Below are 23,317 nucleotides of genomic sequence, written 5' to 3' on the forward strand. Positions count from 1 at the left end.
AGTAACCAGCGCACATACCTGTTAGCTCAGGTGAGTTTAAAAGGCTGCTGTTGATAACAAGGGCATTTGCTAAATAGATGGTGTGTGTGCAACAATATACTGAAAGGTCAATTATATTGTGCAGCTTATCTCACCACCTGTAGTTATTTAGGTGAAAGCTCCAAAATGCTTGCCTAATATGTCTGTTTATCCAAAAGGAAGTAAAAAGGGAGAGCTAGAAAGATAGCATTGCATCACATTACATGGCAATGCAATGCACAGTTGCTGAAGTTGAACCAAAATGAGCTTGTAATCTGGCTTCTGCAACTTTGAACATGAAAAATCCAATGAGGAGAAGAAAAGCAAAGCCAAAGAGTCCATCCCCAAATCCGACAAACAAGCAAAATGAACAAAAAACATTGAATTCAATTCTTTCTGATTTTAGAAACTGCATTAAAGAAGGGGTGCACCGGTCCTGGAGATACTGCAATACCAGGTCAATGCGTGGAGTGGACAGAGCAAGCTCTTTTTCCATCTCCCTGTTCTAAAAATCCATTTAATATATGGTCCCCAGATAGGGGACGTATCAGATATTAAACTGATAAGAACAGATACTACACTTGATCTTAGCCAAAAGGCCGAGAAGCGATAACCAGAATTGGTTTCAAACTACGGAGCCACCCAAGGATCCTGAAAAGTCCATTTGTGGAGATGAGCTCCTGGACTCCCGTTAAGAAGACATGTTGTCAACCTCTAGATCCCTTACATGCCTGCACTTTTCGGCTTGCTGCTGCTGCAATCCACGCGTTTTAGATCTGCATAACTCCACCTCTTTAAACACAGCACCTTCACCCCCTGCTGTTCCCACCCGCCTCAACACCGTTGGAAGGGAGGAGAACCAATTAAGGCGGGGGGTGGGGTGGAACGAGCAGCTGTCTACCCTTAGCAGGAGGGCTCCTGATTACATACCTCTCCTGCTGCTGCTGCTGCTGGCTGTCCAGCAGCAGACTGAAGGTGGCTGCTGCTGTGCACAGGTATATAAAGGCTCAGAGCCTATTATGACACGCGCAGCCAGCGTTCCATTGCCACATTCCATCTACTGCAGGCAGGATACCTGGCTGGCTGAATGTCGCTGAGATGCTCACAGAGACCGCCATAAGCAACAGTTTAACAGAATGCCACAGACTAATCAACCAAACTTTTTGGGTTGGGTTCTCTTTTATAGTCTGCAGGCATTAAATGAAAGAAGTCAGTGTTCCAGCAGAAGGAGACAACGTTTCAGAAAAGGCATTGTAGCAAACCAAAAAAGAAATTTTAAGCGCAGCAGAGTAACCAGCGCACATACCTGTTAGCTCAGGTGAGTTTAAAAGGCTGCTGTTGATAACAAGGGCATTTGCTAAATAGATGGTGTGTGTGCAACAATATACTGAAAGGTCAATTATATTGTGCAGCTTATCTCACCACCTGTAGTTATTTAGGTGAAAGCTCCAAAATGCTTGCCTAATATGTCTGTTTATCCAAAAGGAAGTAAAAAGGGAGAGCTAGAAAGATAGCATTGCATCACATTACATGGCAATGCAATGCACAGTTGCTGAAGTTGAACCAAAATGAGCTTGTAATCTGGCTTCTGCAACTTTGAACATGAAAAATCCAATGAGGAGAAGAAAAGCAAAGCCAAAGAGGCCATCCCCAAATCCGACAAACAAGCAAAATGAACAAAAAACATTGAATTCAATTCTTTCTGATTTTAGAAACTGCATTAAAGAAGGGGTGCACCGGTCCTGGAGATACTGCAATACCAGGTCAATGCGTGGAGTGGACAGAGCAAGCTCTTTTTCCATCTCCCTGTTCTAAAAATCCATTTAATATATGGTCCCCAGATAGGGGACGTATCAGATATTAAACTGATAAGAACAGATACTACACTTGATCTTAGCCAAAAGGCCGAGAAGCGATAACCAGAATTGGTTTCAAACTACGGAGCCACCCAAGGATCCTGAAAAGTCCATTTGTGGAGATGAGCTCCTGGACTCCCGTTAAGAAGACATGTTGTCAACCTCTAGATCCCTTACATGCCTGCACTTTTCGGCTTGCTGCTGCTGCAATCCACGCGTTTTAGATCTGCATAACTCCACCTCTTTAAACACAGCACCTTCACCCCCTGCTGTTCCCACCCGCCTCAACACCGTTGGAAGGGAGGAGAACCAATTAAGGCGGGGGGTGGGGTGGAACGAGCAGCTGTCTACCCTTAGCAGGAGGGCTCCTGATTACATACCTCTCCTGCTGCTGCTGCTGCTGGCTGTCCAGCAGCAGACTGAAGGTGGCTGCTGCTGTGCACAGGTATATAAAGGCTCAGAGCCTATTATGACACGCGCAGCCAGCGTTCCATTGCCACATTCCATCTACTGCAGGCAGGATACCTGGCTGGCTGAATGTCGCTGAGAAGCTCACAGAGACCGCCATAAGCAACAGTTTAACAGAATGCCACAGACTAATCAACCAAACTTTTTGGGTTGGGTTCTCTTTTATAGTCTGCAGGCATTAAATGAAAGAAGTCAGTGTTCCAGCAGAAGGAGACAACGTTTCAGAAAAGGCATTGTAGCAAACCAAAAAAGAAATTTTAAGCGCAGCAGAGTAACCAGCGCACATACCTGTTAGCTCAGGTGAGTTTAAAAGGCTGCTGTTGATAACAAGGGCATTTGCTAAATAGATGGTGTGTGTGCAACAATATACTGAAAGGTCAATTATATTGTGCAGCTTATCTCACCACCTGTAGTTATTTAGGTGAAAGCTCCAAAATGCTTGCCTAATATGTCTGTTTATCCAAAAGGAAGTAAAAAGGGAGAGCTAGAAAGATAGCATTGCATCACATTACATGGCAATGCAATGCACAGTTGCTGAAGTTGAACCAAAATGAGCTTGTAATCTGGCTTCTGCAACTTTGAACATGAAAAATCCAATGAGGAGAAGAAAAGCAAAGCCAAAGAGTCCATCCCCAAATCCGACAAACAAGCAAAATGAACAAAAAACATTGAATTCAATTCTTTCTGATTTTAGAAACTGCATTAAAGAAGGGGTGCACCGGTCCTGGAGATACTGCAATACCAGGTCAATGCGTGGAGTGGACAGAGCAAGCTCTTTTTCCATCTCCCTGTTCTAAAAATCCATTTAATATATGGTCCCCAGATAGGGGACGTATCAGATATTAAACTGATAAGAACAGATTTTTGATTGAAGCTGCATCCAAGGCACTGAAAAATGTGACCGAAGTTACACCAAAACAGCGCACGAGGCGAGGATTCATGTGGACCCTTCCCGGAGGAGAGGGTCCCCAATAAACCATCCCCATCCCTCCGAGCCAGAAGGCCACAGCGAGGGTCAGGGATCTCCGATGCTCTCCCTAGCCGAAGCCGGAGAAGAGCCGTTTTCGTGCTCCCAGCTTCCATCTAGGCTGCCACCCTAGTGGAGCTGGAGCCTGTGTTGGTTTCTCAGCCCAAAGCTGACCGGACCTCCGACCGGGTTTATAAAAATTCCCCTTCCTAGCCCGGAGGCCAGGAATAGGGGGGGTTGCTCAGAAAGTATGATTGGCAAAGGTGCGGCGTGCTACGAAGCCAAGTCTTTCTGGGGTTCCCAGTCCCAGTAAGCTTGGACTCCCACCAGGGCGCCTACTCCTGGGGCACATTGCTCCAAAGCCCTCACACTTACCCAGCCTAGTGACTTCGATCCTGGAGGGCCATGTTTTCCATCAGATAACTCTATGAGCCACCTGGCGTACTAACAAGTGCACCAAACCAGTGTGTAATATGCATCAATTTACTAGGGCAGCCCAAGGACAAAACTGCCTTTTCAAAAGATACTACACTTGATCTTAGCCAAAAGGCCGAGAAGCGATAACCAGAATTGGTTTCAAACTACGGAGCCACCCAAGGATCCTGAAAAGTCCATTTGTGGAGATGAGCTCCTGGACTCCCGTTAAGAAGACATGTTGTCAACCTCTAGATCCCTTACATGCCTGCACTTTTCGGCTTGCTGCTGCTGCAATCCACGCGTTTTAGATCTGCATAACTCCACCTCTTTAAACACAGCACCTTCACCCCCTGCTGTTCCCACCCGCCTCAACACCGTTGGAAGGGAGGAGAACCAATTAAGGCGGGGGGTGGGGTGGAACGAGCAGCTGTCTACCCTTAGCAGGAGGGCTCCTGATTACATACCTCTCCTGCTGCTGCTGCTGCTGGCTGTCCAGCAGCAGACTGAAGGTGGCTGCTGCTGTGCACAGGTATATAAAGGCTCAGAGCCTATTATGACACGCGCAGCCAGCGTTCCATTGCCACATTCCATCTACTGCAGGCAGGATACCTGGCTGGCTGAATGTCGCTGAGAAGCTCACAGAGACCGCCATAAGCAACAGTTTAACAGAATGCCACAGACTAATCAACCAAACTTTTTGGGTTGGGTTCTCTTTTATAGTCTGCAGGCATTAAATGAAAGAAGTCAGTGTTCCAGCAGAAGGAGACAACGTTTCAGAAAAGGCATTGTAGCAAACCAAAAAAGAAATTTTAAGCGCAGCAGAGTAACCAGCGCACATACCTGTTAGCTCAGGTGAGTTTAAAAGGCTGCTGTTGATAACAAGGGCATTTGCTAAATAGATGGTGTGTGTGCAACAATATACTGAAAGGTCAATTATATTGTGCAGCTTATCTCACCACCTGTAGTTATTTAGGTGAAAGCTCCAAAATGCTTGCCTAATATGTCTGTTTATCCAAAAGGAAGTAAAAAGGGAGAGCTAGAAAGATAGCATTGCATCACATTACATGGCAATGCAATGCACAGTTGCTGAAGTTGAACCAAAATGAGCTTGTAATCTGGCTTCTGCAACTTTGAACATGAAAAATCCAATGAGGAGAAGAAAAGCAAAGCCAAAGAGTCCACCCCCAAATCCGACAAACAAGCAAAATGAACAAAAAACATTGAATTCAATTCTTTCTGATTTTAGAAACTGCATTAAAGAAGGGTTGCACCGGTCCTGGAGATACTGCAATACCAGGTCAATGCGTGGAGTGGACAGAGCAAGCTCTTTTTCCATCTCCCTGTTCTAAAAATCCATTTAATATATGGTCCCCAGATAGGGGACGTATCAGATATTAAACTGATAAGAACAGATACTACACTTGATCTTAGCCAAAAGGCCGAGAAGCGATAACCAGAATTGGTTTCAAACTACGGAGCCACCCAAGGATCCTGAAAAGTCCATTTGTGGAGATGAGCTCCTGGACTCCCGTTAAGAAGACATGTTGTCAACCTCTAGATCCCTTACATGCCTGCACTTTTCGGCTTGCTGCTGCTGCAATCCACGCGTTTTAGATCTGCATAACTCCACCTCTTTAAACACAGCACCTTCACCCCCTGCTGTTCCCACCCGCCTCAACACCGTTGGAAGGGAGGAGAACCAATTAAGGCGGGGGGTGGGGTGGAACGAGCAGCTGTCTACCCTTAGCAGGAGGGCTCCTGATTACATACCTCTCCTGCTGCTGCTGCTGCTGGCTGTCCAGCAGCAGACTGAAGGTGGCTGCTGCTGTGCACAGGTATATAAAGGCTCAGAGCCTATTATGACACGCGCAGCCAGCGTTCCATTGCCACATTCCATCTACTGCAGGCAGGATACCTGGCTGGCTGAATGTCGCTGAGAAGCTCACAGAGACCGCCATAAGCAACAGTTTAACAGAATGCCACAGACTAATCAACCAAACTTTTTGGGTTGGGTTCTCTTTTATAGTCTGCAGGCATTAAATGAAAGAAGTCAGTGTTCCAGCAGAAGGAGACAACGTTTCAGAAAAGGCATTGTAGCAAACCAAAAAAGAAATTTTAAGCGCAGCAGAGTAACCAGCGCACATACCTGTTAGCTCAGGTGAGTTTAAAAGGCTGCTGTTGATAACAAGGGCATTTGCTAAATAGATGGTGTGTGTGCAACAATATACTGAAAGGTCAATTATATTGTGCAGCTTATCTCACCACCTGTAGTTATTTAGGTGAAAGCTCCAAAATGCTTGCCTAATATGTCTGTTTATCCAAAAGGAAGTAAAAAGGGAGAGCTAGAAAGATAGCATTGCATCACATTACATGGCAATGCAATGCACAGTTGCTGAAGTTGAACCAAAATGAGCTTGTAATCTGGCTTCTGCAACTTTGAACATGAAAAATCCAATGAGGAGAAGAAAAGCAAAGCCAAAGAGTCCATCCCCAAATCCGACAAACAAGCAAAATGAACAAAAAACATTGAATTCAATTCTTTCTGATTTTAGAAACTGCATTAAAGAAGGGGTGCACCGGTCCTGGAGATACTGCAATACCAGGTCAATGCGTGGAGTGGACAGAGTAAGCTCTTTTTCCATCTCCCTGTTCTAAAAATCCATTTAATATATGGTCCCCAGATAGGGGACGTATCAGATATTAAACTGATAAGAACAGATACTACACTTGATCTTAGCCAAAAGGCCGAGAAGCGATAACCAGAATTGGTTTCAAACTACGGAGCCACCCAAGGATCCTGAAAAGTCCATTTGTGGAGATGAGCTCCTGGACTCCCGTTAAGAAGACATGTTGTCAACCTCTAGATCCCTTACATGCTTGCACTTTTCGGCTTGCTGCTGCTGCAATCCACGCGTTTTAGATCTGCATAACTCCACCTCTTTAAACACAGCACCTTCACCCCCTGCTGTTCCCACCCGCCTCAACACCGTTGGAAGGGAGGAGAACCAATTAAGGCGGGGGGTGGGGTGGAACGAGCAGCTGTCTACCCTTAGCAGGAGGGCTCCTGATTACATACCTCTCCTGCTGCTGCTGCTGCTGGCTGTCCAGCAGCAGACTGAAGGTGGCTGCTGCTGTGCACAGGTATATAAAGGCTCAGAGCCTATTATGACACGCGCAGCCAGCGTTCCATTGCCACATTCCATCTACTGCAGGCAGGATACCTGGCTGGCTGAATGTCGCTGAGAAGCTCACAGAGACCGCCATAAGCAACAGTTTAACAGAATGCCACAGACTAATCAACCAAACTTTTTGGGTTGGGTTCTCTTTTATAGTCTGCAGGCATTAAATGAAAGAAGTCAGTGTTCCAGCAGAAGGAGACAACGTTTCAGAAAAGGCATTGTAGCAAACCAAAAAAGAAATTTTAAGCGCAGCAGAGTAACCAGCGCACATACCTGTTAGCTCAGGTGAGTTTAAAAGGCTGCTGTTGATAACAAGGGCATTTGCTAAATAGATGGTGTGTGTGCAACAATATACTGAAAGGTCAATTATATTGTGCAGCTTATCTCACCACCTGTAGTTATTTAGGTGAAAGCTCCAAAATGCTTGCCTAATATGTCTGTTTATCCAAAAGGAAGTAAAAAGGGAGAGCTAGAAAGATAGCATTGCATCACATTACATGGCAATGCAATGCACAGTTGCTGAAGTTGAACCAAAATGAGCTTGTAATCTGGCTTCTGCAACTTTGAACATGAAAAATCCAATGAGGAGAAGAAAAGCAAAGCCAAAGAGTCCATCCCCAAATCCGACAAACAAGCAAAATGAACAAAAAACATTGAATTCAATTCTTTCTGATTTTTGAAACTGCATTAAAGAAGGGGTGCACCGGTCCTGGAGATACTGCAATACCAGGTCAATGCGTGGAGTGGACAGAGCAAGCTCTTTTTCCATCTCCCTGTTCTAAAAATCCATTTAATATATGGTCCCCAGATAGGGGACGTATCAGATATTAAACTGATAAGAACAGATACTACACTTGATCTTAGCCAAAAGGCCGAGAAGCGATAACCAGAATTGGTTTCAAACTACGGAGCCACCCAAGGATCCTGAAAAGTCCATTTGTGGAGATGAGCTCCTGGACTCCCGTTAAGAAGACATGTTGTCAACCTCTAGATCCCTTACATGCCTGCACTTTTCGGCTTGCTGCTGCTGCAATCCACGCGTTTTAGATCTGCATAACTCCACCTCTTTAAACACAGCACCTTCACCCCCTGCTGTTCCCACCCGCCTCAACACCGTTGGAAGGGAGGAGAACCAATTAAGGCGGGGGGTGGGGTGGAACGAGCAGCTGTCTACCCTTAGCAGGAGGGCTCCTGATTACATACCTCTCCTGCTGCTGCTGCTGCTGGCTGTCCAGCAGCAGACTGAAGGTGGCTGCTGCTGTGCACAGGTATATAAAGGCTCAGAGCCTATTATGACACGCGCAGCCAGCGTTCCATTGCCACATTCCATCTACTGCAGGCAGGATACCTGGCTGGCTGAATGTCGCTGAGAAGCTCACAGAGACCGCCATAAGCAACAGTTTAACAGAATGCCACAGACTAATCAACCAAACTTTTTGGGTTGGGTTCTCTTTTATAGTCTGCAGGCATTAAATGAAAGAAGTCAGTGTTCCAGCAGAAGGAGACAACGTTTCAGAAAAGGCATTGTAGCAAACCAAAAAAGAAATTTTAAGCGCAGCAGAGTAACCAGCGCACATACCTGTTAGCTCAGGTGAGTTTAAAAGGCTGCTGTTGATTACAAGGGCATTTGCTAAATAGATGGTGTGTGTGCAACAATATACTGAAAGGTCAATTATATTGTGCAGCTTATCTCACCACCTGTAGTTATTTAGGTGAAAGCTCCAAAATGCTTGCCTAATATGTCTGTTTATCCAAAAGGAAGTAAAAAGGGAGAGCTAGAAAGATAGCATTGCATCACATTACATGGCAATGCAATGCACAGTTGCTGAAGTTGAACCAAAATGAGCTTGTAATCTGCCTTCTGCAACTTTGAACATGAAAAATCCAATGAGGAGAAGAAAAGCAAAGCCAAAGAGTCCATCCCCAAATCCGACAAACAAGCAAAATGAACAAAAAACATTGAATTCAATTCTTTCTGATTTTAGAAACTGCATTAAAGAAGGGGTGCACCGGTCCTGGAGATACTGCAATACCAGGTCAATGCGTGGAGTGGACAGAGCAAGCTCTTTTTCCATCTCCCTGTTCTAAAAATCCATTTAATATATGGTCCCCAGATAGGGGACGTATCAGATATTAAACTGATAAGAACAGATACTACACTTGATCTTAGCCAAAAGGCCGAGAAGCGATAACCAGAATTGGTTTCAAACTACGGAGCCACCCAAGGATCCTGAAAAGTCCATTTGTGGAGATGAGCTCCTGGACTCCCGTTAAGAAGACATGTTGTCAACCTCTAGATCCCTTACATGCCTGCACTTTTCGGCTTGCTGCTGCTGCAATCCACGCGTTTTAGATCTGCATAACTCCACCTCTTTAAACACAGCACCTTCACCCCCTGCTGTTCCCACCCGCCTCAACACCGTTGGAAGGGAGGAGAACCAATTAAGGCGGGGGGTGGGGTGGAACGAGCAGCTGTCTACCCTTAGCAGGAGGGCTCCTGATTACATACCTCTCCTGCTGCTGCTGCTGCTGGCTGTCCAGCAGCAGACTGAAGGTGGCTGCTGCTGTGCACAGGTATATAAAGGCTCAGAGCCTATTATGACACGCGCAGCCAGCGTTCCATTGCCACATTCCATCTACTGCAGGCAGGATACCTGCCTGGCTGAATGTCGCTGAGAAGCTCACAGAGACCGCCATAAGCAACAGTTTAACAGAATGCCACAGACTAATCAACCAAACTTTTTGGGTTGGGTTCTCTTTTATAGTCTGCAGGCATTAAATGAAAGAAGTCAGTGTTCCAGCAGAAGGAGACAATGTTTCAGAAAAGGCATTGTAGCAAACCAAAAAAGAAATTTTAAGCGCAGCAGAGTAACCAGCGCACATACCTGTTAGCTCAGGTGAGTTTAAAAGGCTGCTGTTGATAACAAGGGCATTTGCTAAATAGATGGTGTGTGTGCAACAATATACTGAAAGGTCAATTATATTGTGCAGCTTATCTCACCACCTGTAGTTATTTAGGTGAAAGCTCCAAAATGCTTGCCTAATATGTCTGTTTATCCAAAAGGAAGTAAAAAGGGAGAGCTAGAAAGATAGCATTGCATCACATTACATGGCAATGCAATGCACAGTTGCTGAAGTTGAACCAAAATGAGCTTGTAATCTGCCTTCTGCAACTTTGAACATGAAAAATCCAATGAGGAGAAGAAAAGCAAAGCCAAAGAGTCCATCCCCAAATCCGACAAACAAGCAAAATGAACAAAAAACATTGAATTCAATTCTTTCTGATTTTAGAAACTGCATTAAAGAAGGGGTGCACCGGTCCTGGAGATACTGCAATACCAGGTCAATGCGTGGAGTGGACAGAGCAAGCTCTTTTTCCATCTCCCTGTTCTAAAAATCCATTTAATATATGGTCCCCAGATAGGGGACGTATCAGATATTAAACTGATAAGAACAGATACTACACTTGATCTTAGCCAAAAGGCCGAGAAGCGATAACCAGAATTGGTTTCAAACTACGGAGCCACCCAAGGATCCTGAAAAGTCCATTTGTGGAGATGAGCTCCTGGACTCCCGTTAAGAAGACATGTTGTCAACCTCTAGATCCCTTACATGCTTGCACTTTTCGGCTTGCTGCTGCTGCAATCCACGCGTTTTAGATCTGCATAACTCCACCTCTTTAAACACAGCACCTTCACCCCCTGCTGTTCCCACCCGCCTCAACACCGTTGGAAGGGAGGAGAACCAATTAAGGCGGGGGGTGGGGTGGAACGAGCAGCTGTCTACCCTTAGCAGGAGGGCTCCTGATTACATACCTCTCCTGCTGCTGCTGCTGCTGGCTGTCCAGCAGCAGACTGAAGGTGGCTGCTGCTGTGCACAGGTATATAAAGGCTCAGAGCCTATTATGACACGCGCAGCCAGCGTTCCATTGCCACATTCCATCTACTGCAGGCAGGATACCTGGCTGGCTGAATGTCGCTGAGAAGCTCACAGAGACCGCCATAAGCAACAGTTTAACAGAATGCCACAGACTAATCAACCAAACTTTTTGGGTTGGGTTCTCTTTTATAGTCTGCAGGCATTAAATGAAAGAAGTCAGTGTTCCAGCAGAAGGAGACAACGTTTCAGAAAAGGCATTGTAGCAAACCAAAAAAGAAATTTTAAGCGCAGCAGAGTAACCAGCGCACATACCTGTTAGCTCAGGTGAGTTTAAAAGGCTGCTGTTGATAACAAGGGCATTTGCTAAATAGATGGTGTGTGTGCAACAATATACTGAAAGGTCAATTATATTGTGCAGCTTATCTCACCACCTGTAGTTATTTAGGTGAAAGCTCCAAAATGCTTGCCTAATATGTCTGTTTATCCAAAAGGAAGTAAAAAGGGAGAGCTAGAAAGATAGCATTGCATCACATTACATGGCAATGCAATGCACAGTTGCTGAAGTTGAACCAAAATGAGCTTGTAATCTGGCTTCTGCAACTTTGAACATGAAAAATCCAATGAGGAGAAGAAAAGCAAAGCCAAAGAGTCCATCCCCAAATCCGACAAACAAGCAAAATGAACAAAAAACATTGAATTCAATTCTTTCTGATTTTTGAAACTGCATTAAAGAAGGGGTGCACCGGTCCTGGAGATACTGCAATACCAGGTCAATGCGTGGAGTGGACAGAGCAAGCTCTTTTTCCATCTCCCTGTTCTAAAAATCCATTTAATATATGGTCCCCAGATAGGGGACGTATCAGATATTAAACTGATAAGAACAGATACTACACTTGATCTTAGCCAAAAGGCCGAGAAGCGATAACCAGAATTGGTTTCAAACTACGGAGCCACCCAAGGATCCTGAAAAGTCCATTTGTGGAGATGAGCTCCTGGACTCCCGTTAAGAAGACATGTTGTCAACCTCTAGATCCCTTACATGCCTGCACTTTTCGGCTTGCTGCTGCTGCAATCCACGCGTTTTAGATCTGCATAACTCCACCTCTTTAAACACAGCACCTTCACCCCCTGCTGTTCCCACCCGCCTCAACACCGTTGGAAGGGAGGAGAACCAATTAAGGCGGGGGGTGGGGTGGAACGAGCAGCTGTCTACCCTTAGCAGGAGGGCTCCTGATTACATACCTCTCCTGCTGCTGCTGCTGCTGGCTGTCCAGCAGCAGACTGAAGGTGGCTGCTGCTGTGCACAGGTATATAAAGGCTCAGAGCCTATTATGACACGCGCAGCCAGCGTTCCATTGCCACATTCCATCTACTGCAGGCAGGATACCTGGCTGGCTGAATGTCGCTGAGAAGCTCACAGAGACCGCCATAAGCAACAGTTTAACAGAATGCCACAGACTAATCAACCAAACTTTTTGGGTTGGGTTCTCTTTTATAGTCTGCAGGCATTAAATGAAAGAAGTCAGTGTTCCAGCAGAAGGAGACAACGTTTCAGAAAAGGCATTGTAGCAAACCAAAAAAGAAATTTTAAGCGCAGCAGAGTAACCAGCGCACATACCTGTTAGCTCAGGTGAGTTTAAAAGGCTGCTGTTGATTACAAGGGCATTTGCTAAATAGATGGTGTGTGTGCAACAATATACTGAAAGGTCAATTATATTGTGCAGCTTATCTCACCACCTGTAGTTATTTAGGTGAAAGCTCCAAAATGCTTGCCTAATATGTCTGTTTATCCAAAAGGAAGTAAAAAGGGAGAGCTAGAAAGATAGCATTGCATCACATTACATGGCAATGCAATGCACAGTTGCTGAAGTTGAACCAAAATGAGCTTGTAATCTGCCTTCTGCAACTTTGAACATGAAAAATCCAATGAGGAGAAGAAAAGCAAAGCCAAAGAGTCCATCCCCAAATCCGACAAACAAGCAAAATGAACAAAAAACATTGAATTCAATTCTTTCTGATTTTAGAAACTGCATTAAAGAAGGGGTGCACCGGTCCTGGAGATACTGCAATACCAGGTCAATGCGTGGAGTGGACAGAGCAAGCTCTTTTTCCATCTCCCTGTTCTAAAAATCCATTTAATATATGGTCCCCAGATAGGGGACGTATCAGATATTAAACTGATAAGAACAGATACTACACTTGATCTTAGCCAAAAGGCCGAGAAGCGATAACCAGAATTGGTTTCAAACTACGGAGCCACCCAAGGATCCTGAAAAGTCCATTTGTGGAGATGAGCTCCTGGACTCCCGTTAAGAAGACATGTTGTCAACCTCTAGATCCCTTACATGCCTGCACTTTTCGGCTTGCTGCTGCTGCAATCCACGCGTTTTAGATCTGCATAACTCCACCTCTTTAAACACAGCACCTTCACCCCCTGCTGTTCCCACCCGCCTCAACACCGTTGGAAGGGAGGAGAACCAATTAAGGCGGGGGGTGGGGTGGAACGAGCAGCTGTCTACCCTTAGCAGGAGGGCTCCTGATTACATACCTCTCCTGCTGCTGCTGCTGCTGGCTGTCCAGCAGCAGACTGAAGGTGGCTGCTGCTGTGCACAGGTATATAAAGGCTCAGAGCCTATTATGACACGCGCAGCCAGCGTTCCATTGCCACATTCCATCTACTGCAGGCAGGATACCTGGCTGGCTGAATGTCGCTGAGAAGCTCACAGAGACCGCCATAAGCAACAGTTTAACAGAATGCCACAGACTAATCAACCAAACTTTTTGGGTTGGGTTCTCTTTTATAGTCTGCAGGCATTAAATGAAAGAAGTCAGTGTTCCAGCAGAAGGAGACAACGTTTCAGAAAAGGCATTGTAGCAAACCAAAAAAGAAATTTTAAGCGCAGCAGAGTAACCAGCGCACATACCTGTTAGCTCAGGTGAGTTTAAAAGGCTGCTGTTGATAACAAGGGCATTTGCTAAATAGATGGTGTGTGTGCAACAATATACTGAAAGGTCAATTATATTGTGCAGCTTATCTCACCACCTGTAGTTATTTAGGTGAAAGCTCCAAAATGCTTGCCTAATATGTCTGTTTATCCAAAAGGAAGTAAAAAGGGAGAGCTAGAAAGATAGCATTGCATCACATTACATGGCAATGCAATGCACAGTTGCTGAAGTTGAACCAAAATGAGCTTGTAATCTGCCTTCTGCAACTTTGAACATGAAAAATCCAATGAGGAGAAGAAAAGCAAAGCCAAAGAGTCCATCCCCAAATCCGACAAACAAGCAAAATGAACAAAAAACATTGAATTCAATTCTTTCTGATTTTAGAAACTGCATTAAAGAAGGGGTGCACCGGTCCTGGAGATACTGCAATACCAAGTCAATGCGTGGAGTGGACAGAGCAAGCTCTTTTTCCATCTCCCTGTTCTAAAAATCCATTTAATATATGGTCCCCAGATAGGGGACGTATCAGATATTAAACTGATAAGAACAGATACTACACTTGATCTTAGCCAAAAGGCCGAGAAGCGATAACCAGAATTGGTTTCAAACTACGGAGCCACCCAAGGATCCTGAAAAGTCCATTTGTGGAGATGAGCTCCTGGACTCCCGTTAAGAAGACATGTTGTCAACCTCTAGATCCCTTACATGCCTGCACTTTTCGGCTTGCTGCTGCTGCAATCCACGCGTTTTAGATCTGCATAACTCCACCTCTTTAAACACAGCACCTTCACCCCCTGCTGTTCCCACCCGCCTCAACACCGTTGGAAGGGAGGAGAACCAATTAAGGCGGGGGGTGGGGTGGAACGAGCAGCTGTCTACCCTTAGCAGGAGGGCTCCTGATTACATACCTCTCCTGCTGCTGCTGCTGGCTGTCCAGCAGCAGACTGAAGGTGGCTGCTGCTGTGCACAGGTATATAAAGGCTCAGAGCCTATTATGACACGCGCAGCCAGCGTTCCATTGCCACATTCCATCTACTGCAGGCAGGATACCTGGCTGGCTGAATGTCGCTGAGAAGCTCACAGAGACCGCCATAAGCAACAGTTTAACAGAATGCCACAGACTAATCAACCAAACTTTTTGGGTTGGGTTCTCTTTTATAGTCTGCAGGCATTAAATGAAAGAAGTCAGTGTTCCAGCAGAAGGAGACAACGTTTCAGAAATGGCATTGTAGCAAACCAAAAAAGAAATTTTAAGCGCAGCAGAGTAACCAGCGCACATACCTGTTAGCTCAGGTGAGTTTAAAAGGCTGCTGTTAATAACAAGGGCATTTGCTAAATAGATGGTGTGTGTGCAACAATATACTGAAAGGTCAATTATATTGTGCAGCTTATCTCACCACCTGTAGTTATTTAGGTGAAAGCTCCAAAATGCTTGCCTAACATGTCTGTTTATCCAAAAGGAAGTAAAAAGGGAGAGCTAGAAAGATAGCATTGCATCACATTACATGGCAATGCAATGCACAGTTGCTGAAGTTGAACCAAAATGAGCTTGTAATCTGGCTTCTGCAACTTTGAACATGAAAAATCCAATGAGGAGAAGAAAAGCAAAGCCAAAGAGTCCATCCCCAAATCCGACAAACAAGCAAAATGAACAAAAAACATTGAATTCAATTCTTTCTGATTTTAGAAACTGCATTAAAGAAGGGGTGCACCGGTCCTGGAGATACTGCAATACCAGGTCAATGCGTGGAGTGGACAGAGCAAGCTCTTTTTCCATCTCCCTGTTCTAAAAATCCATTTAATATATGGTCCCCAGATAGGGGACGTATCAGATATTAAACTGATAAGAACAGATACTACACTTGATCTTAGCCAAAAGGCCGAGAAGCGATAACCAGAATTGGTTTCAAACTACGGAGCCACCCAAGGATCCTGAAAAGTCCATTTGTGGAGATGAGCTCCTGGACTCCCGTTAAGAAGACATGTTGTCAACCTCTAGATCCCTTACATGCCTGCACTTTTCGGCTTGCTGCTGCTGCAATCCACGCGTTTTAGATCTGCATAACTCCACCTCTTTAAACACAGCACCTTCACCCCCTGCTGTTCCCACCCGCCTCAACACCGTTGGAAGGGAGGAGAACCAATTAAGGCGGGGGGTGGGGTGGAACGAGCAGCTGTCTACCCTTAGCAGGAGGGCTCCTGATTACATACCTCTCCTGCTGCTGCTGCTGCTGGCTGTCCAGCAGCAGACTGAAGGTGGCTGCTGCTGTGCACAGGTATATAAAGGCTCAGAGCCTATTATGACACGCGCAGCCAGCGTTCCATTGCCACATTCCATCTACTGCAGGCAGGATACCTGGCTGGCTGAATGTCGCTGAGAAGCTCACAGAGACCGCCATAAGCAACAGTTTAACAGAATGCCACAGACTAATCAACCAAACTTTTTGGGTTGGGTTCTCTTTTATAGTCTGCAGGCATTAAATGAAAGAAGTCAGTGTTCCAGCAGAAGGAGACAACGTTTCAGAAAAGGCATTGTAGCAAACCAAAAAAGAAATTTTAAGCGCAGCAGAGTAACCAGCGCACATACCTGTTAGCTCAGGTGAGTTTAAAAGGCTGCTGTTGATAACAAGGGCATTTGCTAAATAGATGGTGTGTGTGCAACAATATACTGAAAGGTCAATTATATTGTGCAGCTTATCTCACCACCTGTAGTTATTTAGGTGAAAGCTCCAAAATGCTTGCCTAATATGTCTGTTTATCCAAAAGGAAGTAAAAAGGGAGAGCTAGAAAGATAGCATTGCATCACATTACATGGCAATGCAATGCACAGTTGCTGAAGTTGAACCAAAATGAGCTTGTAATCTGGCTTCTGCAACTTTGAACATGAAAAATCCAATGAGGAGAAGAAAAGCAAAGCCAAAGAGTCCATCCCCAAATCCGACAAACAAGCAAAATGAACAAAAAACATTGAATTCAATTCTTTCTGATTTTAGAAACTGCATTAAAGAAGGGGTGCACCGGTCCTGGAGATACTGCAATACCAGGTCAATGCGTGGAGTGGACAGAGCAAGCTCTTTTTCCATCTCCCTGTTCTAAAAATCCATTTAATATATGGTCTCCAGATAGGGGACGTATCAGATATTAAACTGATAAGAACAGATTTTTTTTTTTATTGAAAGCCCGAATTCGTGTACAAAACCCGAGTGCGCTTAAAAAAGTGACAAGTGCCACAAAAAAAGTGCACTAGGATGCTGGTCTTCTTGAAACCCTCTCCAAAAGGAGAAGGGTCCCCCAAACCATTCCCCGTCCCTCCGAGCCAAAAGGCCACAGCGAGGAACAGGGACAAAAAGCCACCTCCAGCCGAAGCCAGAGGCGACCCAATCTTACCCCCAGCACCTGCCCGAGTTCTCACCCGAGCAAGGCACTGGGAGCCAAAGACTGTGCTCCCCTCCCGGAAGAGGGGAGCCAACAACGCTCTCCTCCCGAAAGAGGAGAGCCAGGGGTGTTCAGGGGGGAGCGGAACCTGATGGCCACACACTCCCCCCCTAGACCTGCCAAGAGAGGAACCCGTAAGGGAACCGCATCCCGACAAAATCCTAGTAGGACGTGACACACGTGAATAAGTGGACACACAGTGACAAAGAAATTAAATAAATAGTGAAGGTTTCACAGTATAATACTGCCCGGACCTTCGACCGGGAATTGAAAAATTCCCCATCCTAAGGCCAGAAGGCCCGGAATAAGGGTGTGTGCGAAGAAAGAAAATTTGAAGTGCTTGTGCAAATGTGCCATAAACTCAAGTGGGGTTCCCAATCCCAGTGAGTTAAGGCACCCCAGGGTCACCACTCCTGGGGCACTTCACACTTCGGGCTTTCGATCTTCCCCGGCCCAATGGCGTCGATCCTGGGGGGCCATGCTTTCCACCAGATGACTATATTAGCCACCTGGCGTACTAACAAGCGCCTAAACCCCAGTGTGCATAATGTATCAATCTACTAGGGCGGCCAACATCCAAAACCGCCTTTTCAAAAGATACTACACTTGATCTTAGCCAAAAGGCCGAGAAGCGATAACCAGAATTGGTTTCAAACTACGGAGCCACCCAAGGATCCTGAAAAGTCCATTTGTGGAGATGAGCTCCTGGACTCCCGTTAAGAAGACATGTTGTCAACCTCTAGATCCCTTACATGCCTGCACTTTTCGGCTTGCTGCTGCTGCAATCCACGCGTTTTAGATCTGCATAACTCCACCTCTTTAAACACAGCACCTTCACCCCCTGCTGTTCCCACCCGCCTCAACACCGTTGGAAGGGAGGAGAACCAATTAAGGCGGGGGGTGGGGTGGAACGAGCAGCTGTCTACCCTTAGCAGGAGGGCTCCTGATTACATACCTCTCCTGCTGCTGCTGCTGCTGGCTGTCCAGCAGCAGACTGAAGGTGGCTGCTGCTGTGCACAGGTATATAAAGGCTCAGAGCCTATTATGACACGCGCAGCCAGCGTTCCATTGCCACATTCCATCTACTGCAGGCAGGATACCTGGCTGGCTGAATGTCGCTGAGAAGCTCACAGAGACCGCCATAAGCAACAGTTTAACAGAATGCCACAGACTAATCAACCAAACTTTTTGGGTTGGGTTCTCTTTTATAGTCTGCAGGCATTAAATGAAAGAAGTCAGTGTTCCAGCAGAAGGAGACAACGTTTCAGAAAAGGCATTGTAGCAAACCAAAAAAGAAATTTTAAGCGCAGCAGAGTAACCAGCGCACATACCTGTTAGCTCAGGTGAGTTTAAAAGGCTGCTGTTGATAACAAGGGCATTTGCTAAATAGATGGTGTGTGTGCAACAATATACTGAAAGGTCAATTATATTGTGCAGCTTATCTCACCACCTGTAGTTATTTAGGTGAAAGCTCCAAAATGCTTGCCTAATATGTCTGTTTATCCAAAAGGAAGTAAAAAGGGAGAGCTAGAAAGATAGCATTGCATCACATTACATGGCAATGCAATGCACAGTTGCTGAAGTTGAACCAAAATGAGCTTGTAATCTGGCTTCTGCAACTTTGAACATGAAAAATCCAATGAGGAGAAGAAAAGCAAAGCCAAAGAGTCCATCCCCAAATCCGACAAACAAGCAAAATGAACAAAAAACATTGAATTCAATTCTTTCTGATTTTAGAAACTGCATTAAAGAAGGGGTGCACCGGTCCTGGAGATACTGCAATACCAGGTCAATGCGTGGAGTGGACAGAGCAAGCTCTTTTTCCATCTCCCTGTTCTAAAAATCCATTTAATATATGGTCCCCAGATAGGGGACGTATCAGATATTAAACTGATAAGAACAGATACTACACTTGATCTTAGCCAAAAGGCCGAGAAGCGATAACCAGAATTGGTTTCAAACTACGGAGCCACCCAAGGATCCTGAAAAGTCCATTTGTGGAGATGAGCTCCTGGACTCCCGTTAAGAAGACATGTTGTCAACCTCTAGATCCCTTACATGCCTGCACTTTTCGGCTTGCTGCTGCTGCAATCCACGCGTTTTAGATCTGCATAACTCCACCTCTTTAAACACAGCACCTTCACCCCCTGCTGTTCCCACCCGCCTCAACACCGTTGGAAGGGAGGAGAACCAATTAAGGCGGGGGGTGGGGTGGAACGAGCAGCTGTCTACCCTTAGCAGGAGGGCTCCTGATTACATACCTCTCCTGCTGCTGCTGCTGCTGGCTGTCCAGCAGCAGACTGAAGGTGGCTGCTGCTGTGCACAGGTATATAAAGGCTCAGAGCCTATTATGACACGCGCAGCCAGCGTTCCATTGCCACATTCCATCTACTGCAGGCAGGATACCTGGCTGGCTGAATGTCGCTGAGAAGCTCACAGAGACCGCCATAAGCAACAGTTTAACAGAATGCCACAGACTAATCAACCAAACTTTTTGGGTTGGGTTCTCTTTTATAGTCTGCAGGCATTAAATGAAAGAAGTCAGTGTTCCAGCAGAAGGAGACAACGTTTCAGAAAAGGCATTGTAGCAAACCAAAAAAGAAATTTTAAGCGCAGCAGAGTAACCAGCGCACATACCTGTTAGCTCAGGTGAGTTTAAAAGGCTGCTGTTGATAACAAGGGCATTTGCTAAATAGATGGTGTGTGTGCAACAATATACTGAAAGGTCAATTATATTGTGCAGCTTATCTCACCACCTGTAGTTATTTAGGTGAAAGCTCCAAAATGCTTGCCTAATATGTCTGTTTATCCAAAAGGAAGTAAAAAGGGAGAGCTAGAAAGATAGCATTGCATCACATTACATGGCAATGCAATGCACAGTTGCTGAAGTTGAACCAAAATGAGCTTGTAATCTGGCTTCTGCAACTTTGAACATGAAAAATCCAATGAGGAGAAGAAAAGCAAAGCCAAAGAGTCCATCCCCAAATCCGACAAACAAGCAAAATGAACAAAAAACATTGAATTCAATTCTTTCTGATTTTAGAAACTGCATTAAAGAAGGGGTGCACCGGTCCTGGAGATACTGCAATACCAGGTCAATGCGTGGAGTGGACAGAGCAAGCTCTTTTTCCATCTCCCTGTTCTAAAAATCCATTTAATATATGGTCCCCAGATAGGGGACGTATCAGATATTAAACTGATAAGAACAGATACTACACTTGATCTTAGCCAAAAGGCCGAGAAGCGATAACCAGAATTGGTTTCAAACTACGGAGCCACCCAAGGATCCTGAAAAGTCCATTTGTGGAGATGAGCTCCTGGACTCCCGTTAAGAAGACATGTTGTCAACCTCTAGATCCCTTACATGCCTGCACTTTTCGGCTTGCTGCTGCTGCAATCCACGCGTTTTAGATCTGCATAACTCCACCTCTTTAAACACAGCACCTTCACCCCCTGCTGTTCCCACCCGCCTCAACACCGTTGGAAGGGAGGAGAACCAATTAAGGCGGGGGGTGGGGTGGAACGAGCAGCTGTCTACCCTTAGCAGGAGGGCTCCTGATTACATACCTCTCCTGCTGCTGCTGCTGCTGGCTGTCCAGCAGCAGACTGAAGGTGGCTGCTGCTGTGCACAGGTATATAAAGGCTCAGAGCCTATTATGACACGCGCAGCCAGCGTTCCATTGCCACATTCCATCTACTGCAGGCAGGATACCTGGCTGGCTGAATGTCGCTGAGAAGCTCACAGAGACCGCCATAAGCAACAGTTTAACAGAATGCCACAGACTAATCAACCAAACTTTTTGGGTTGGGTTCTCTTTTATAGTCTGCAGGCATTAAATGAAAGAAGTCAGTGTTCCAGCAGAAGGAGACAACGTTTCAGAAAAGGCATTGTAGCAAACCAAAAAAGAAATTTTAAGCGCAGCAGAGTAACCAGCGCACATACCTGTTAGCTCAGGTGAGTTTAAAAGGCTGCTGTTGATAACAAGGGCATTTGCTAAATAGATGGTGTGTGTGCAACAATATACTGAAAGGTCAATTATATTGTGCAGCTTATCTCACCACCTGTAGTTATTTAGGTGAAAGCTCCAAAATGCTTGCCTAATATGTCTGTTTATCCAAAAGGAAGTAAAAAGGGAGAGCTAGAAAGATAGCATTGCATCACATTACATGGCAATGCAATGCACAGTTGCTGAAGTTGAACCAAAATGAGCTTGTAATCTGGCTTCTGCAACTTTGAACATGAAAAATCCAATGAGGAGAAGAAAAGCAAAGCCAAAGAGTCCATCCCCAAATCCGACAAACAAGCAAAATGAACAAAAAACATTGAATTCAATTCTTTCTGATTTTAGAAACTGCATTAAAGAAGGGGTGCACCGGTCCTGGAGATACTGCAATACCAGGTCAATGCGTGGAGTGGACAGAGAAAGCTCTTTTTCCATCTCCCTGTTCTAAAAATCCATTTAATATATGGTCCCCAGATAGGGGACGTATCAGATATTAAACTGATAAGAACAGATTTTTTTTTTTTTTTGTTGAAAGCCCGAATTCGTGTACAAAACCCGAGTGCGCTTAAAAAAGTGACAAGTGCCACAAAAAAAGTGCACTAGGATGCTGGTCTTCTTGAAACCCTCTCCAAAAGGAGAAGGGTCCCCCAAACCATTCCCCGTCCCTCCGAGCCAAAAGGCCACAGCGAGGAACAGGGACAAAAAGCCACCTCCAGCCGAAGCCAGAGGCGACCCAATCTTACCCCCAGCACCTGCCCGAGTTCTCACCCGAGCAAGGCACTGGGAGCCAAAGACTGTGCTCCCCTCCCGGAAGAGGGGAGCCAACAACGCTCTCCTCCCGAAAGAGGAGAGCCAGGGGGGTTCAGGGGGGAGCAGAACCTGATGGCCACACACTCCCCCCCTAGACCTGCCAAGAGAGGAACCCGTAAGGGAACCGCATCCCGACAAAATCCTAGTAGGACGTGACACACGTGAATAAGTGGACACACAGTGACAAAGAAATTAAATAAATAGTGAAGGTTTCACAGTATAATACTGCCCGGACCTTCGACCGGGAATTGAAAAATTCCCCATCCTAAGGCCAGAAGGCCCGGAATAAGGGTGTGTGCGAAGAAAGAAAATTTGAAGTGCTTGTGCAAATGTGCCATAAACTCAAGTGGGGTTCCCAATCCCAGTGAGTTAAGGCACCCCAGGGTCACCACTCCTGGGGCACTTCACACTTCGGGCTTTCGATCTTCCCCGGCCCAATGGCGTCGATCCTGGGGGGCCATGCTTTCCACCAGATGACTATATTAGCCACCTGGCGTACTAACAAGCGCCTAAACCCCAGTGTGCATAATGTATCAATCTACTAGGGCGGCCAACATCCAAAACCGCCTTTTCGAAAGATACTACACTTGATCTTAGCCAAAAGGCCGAGAAGCGATAACCAGAATTGGTTTCAAACTACGGAGCCACCCAAGGATCCTGAAAAGTCCATTTGTGGAGATGAGCTCCTGGACTCCCGTTAAGAAGACATGTTGTCAACCTCTAGATCCCTTACATGCCTGCACTTTTCGGCTTGCTGCTGCTGCAATCCACGCGTTTTAGATCTGCATAACTCCACCTCTTTAAACACAGCACCTTCACCCCCTGCTGTTCCCACCTGCCTCAACACCGTTGGAAGGGAGGAGAACCAATTAAGGCGGGGGGTGGGGTGGAACGAGCAGCTGTCTACCCTTAGCAGGAGGGCTCCTGATTACATACCTCTCCTGCTGCTGCTGCTGCTGGCTGTCCAGCAGCAGACTGAAGGTGGCTGCTGCTGTGCACAGGTATATAAAGGCTCAGAGCCTATTATGACACGCGCAGCCAGCGTTCCATTGCCACATTCCATCTACTGCAGGCAGGATACCTGGCTGGCTGAATGTCGCTGAGAAGCTCACAGAGACCGCCATAAGCAACAGTTTAACAGAATGCCACAGACTAATCAACCAAACTTTTTGGGTTGGGTTCTCTTTTATAGTCTGCAGGCATTAAATGAAAGAAGTCAGTGTTCCAGCAGAAGGAGACAACGTTTCAGAAAAGGCATTGTAGCAAACCAAAAAAGAAATTTTAAGCGCAGCAGAGTAACCAGCGCACATACCTGTTAGCTCAGGTGAGTTTAAAAGG

At 45.8% G+C, this 23,317-nt stretch overlaps 15 non-coding genes and 4 pseudogenes across 15 annotated transcripts; all 19 read right to left on the reverse strand.

Annotated features, from left to right (window-relative positions):
• Positions 1 to 438: 438 nt before the first annotated feature.
• On the reverse strand, positions 439 to 629 carry LOC141219889 (U2 spliceosomal RNA). Its single transcript, XR_012288265.1, has one exon. It is a non-coding gene; the product is annotated as a U2 spliceosomal RNA (small nuclear RNA).
• A 1,115-nt stretch (positions 630 to 1,744) lies between these two features.
• LOC141219890 (U2 spliceosomal RNA) lies at positions 1,745 to 1,935 on the reverse strand. The gene has a single exon (XR_012288266.1). It is a non-coding gene; the product is annotated as a U2 spliceosomal RNA (small nuclear RNA).
• Positions 1,936 to 3,050: 1,115 nt separating this feature from the next.
• Positions 3,051 to 3,231, reverse strand: LOC141219614 (U2 spliceosomal RNA; annotated as a pseudogene).
• A 524-nt stretch (positions 3,232 to 3,755) lies between these two features.
• LOC141219727 (U2 spliceosomal RNA) lies at positions 3,756 to 3,871 on the reverse strand (annotated as a pseudogene).
• Positions 3,872 to 4,986: 1,115 nt separating this feature from the next.
• On the reverse strand, positions 4,987 to 5,177 carry LOC141220171 (U2 spliceosomal RNA). Its single transcript, XR_012288542.1, has one exon. It is a non-coding gene; the product is annotated as a U2 spliceosomal RNA (small nuclear RNA).
• A 1,115-nt stretch (positions 5,178 to 6,292) lies between these two features.
• On the reverse strand, positions 6,293 to 6,483 carry LOC141220259 (U2 spliceosomal RNA). Its single transcript, XR_012288628.1, has one exon. It is a non-coding gene; the product is annotated as a U2 spliceosomal RNA (small nuclear RNA).
• Positions 6,484 to 7,598: 1,115 nt separating this feature from the next.
• Positions 7,599 to 7,789, reverse strand: LOC141219891 (U2 spliceosomal RNA). The gene has a single exon (XR_012288267.1). It is a non-coding gene; the product is annotated as a U2 spliceosomal RNA (small nuclear RNA).
• Positions 7,790 to 8,904: 1,115 nt separating this feature from the next.
• Positions 8,905 to 9,095, reverse strand: LOC141219892 (U2 spliceosomal RNA). Its single transcript, XR_012288268.1, has one exon. It is a non-coding gene; the product is annotated as a U2 spliceosomal RNA (small nuclear RNA).
• Positions 9,096 to 10,210: 1,115 nt separating this feature from the next.
• LOC141219893 (U2 spliceosomal RNA) lies at positions 10,211 to 10,401 on the reverse strand. The gene has a single exon (XR_012288269.1). It is a non-coding gene; the product is annotated as a U2 spliceosomal RNA (small nuclear RNA).
• A 1,115-nt stretch (positions 10,402 to 11,516) lies between these two features.
• Positions 11,517 to 11,707, reverse strand: LOC141219895 (U2 spliceosomal RNA). Its single transcript, XR_012288271.1, has one exon. It is a non-coding gene; the product is annotated as a U2 spliceosomal RNA (small nuclear RNA).
• Positions 11,708 to 12,822: 1,115 nt separating this feature from the next.
• Positions 12,823 to 13,013, reverse strand: LOC141219896 (U2 spliceosomal RNA). Its single transcript, XR_012288272.1, has one exon. It is a non-coding gene; the product is annotated as a U2 spliceosomal RNA (small nuclear RNA).
• Positions 13,014 to 14,128: 1,115 nt separating this feature from the next.
• On the reverse strand, positions 14,129 to 14,319 carry LOC141220206 (U2 spliceosomal RNA). The gene has a single exon (XR_012288576.1). It is a non-coding gene; the product is annotated as a U2 spliceosomal RNA (small nuclear RNA).
• A 1,112-nt stretch (positions 14,320 to 15,431) lies between these two features.
• Positions 15,432 to 15,622, reverse strand: LOC141219897 (U2 spliceosomal RNA). Its single transcript, XR_012288273.1, has one exon. It is a non-coding gene; the product is annotated as a U2 spliceosomal RNA (small nuclear RNA).
• Positions 15,623 to 16,737: 1,115 nt separating this feature from the next.
• On the reverse strand, positions 16,738 to 16,920 carry LOC141219712 (U2 spliceosomal RNA). The gene has a single exon (XR_012288142.1). It is a non-coding gene; the product is annotated as a U2 spliceosomal RNA (small nuclear RNA).
• Positions 16,921 to 17,709: 789 nt separating this feature from the next.
• Positions 17,710 to 17,801, reverse strand: LOC141219741 (U2 spliceosomal RNA; annotated as a pseudogene).
• A 1,115-nt stretch (positions 17,802 to 18,916) lies between these two features.
• LOC141219898 (U2 spliceosomal RNA) lies at positions 18,917 to 19,107 on the reverse strand. The gene has a single exon (XR_012288274.1). It is a non-coding gene; the product is annotated as a U2 spliceosomal RNA (small nuclear RNA).
• A 1,115-nt stretch (positions 19,108 to 20,222) lies between these two features.
• On the reverse strand, positions 20,223 to 20,413 carry LOC141219899 (U2 spliceosomal RNA). The gene has a single exon (XR_012288275.1). It is a non-coding gene; the product is annotated as a U2 spliceosomal RNA (small nuclear RNA).
• A 1,115-nt stretch (positions 20,414 to 21,528) lies between these two features.
• LOC141219715 (U2 spliceosomal RNA) lies at positions 21,529 to 21,710 on the reverse strand. The gene has a single exon (XR_012288143.1). It is a non-coding gene; the product is annotated as a U2 spliceosomal RNA (small nuclear RNA).
• Positions 21,711 to 22,504: 794 nt separating this feature from the next.
• LOC141219753 (U2 spliceosomal RNA) lies at positions 22,505 to 22,596 on the reverse strand (annotated as a pseudogene).
• Positions 22,597 to 23,317: the final 721 nt, after the last annotated feature.

The sequence above is a fragment of the Phyllobates terribilis genome, unplaced genomic scaffold (genome assembly GCF_046119375.1).
Source record: "Phyllobates terribilis strain yellow unplaced genomic scaffold, ASM4611937v1 Scaffold_277__1_contigs__length_2500907, whole genome shotgun sequence".
NCBI lineage: Eukaryota > Metazoa > Chordata > Amphibia > Anura > Dendrobatidae > Phyllobates > Phyllobates terribilis.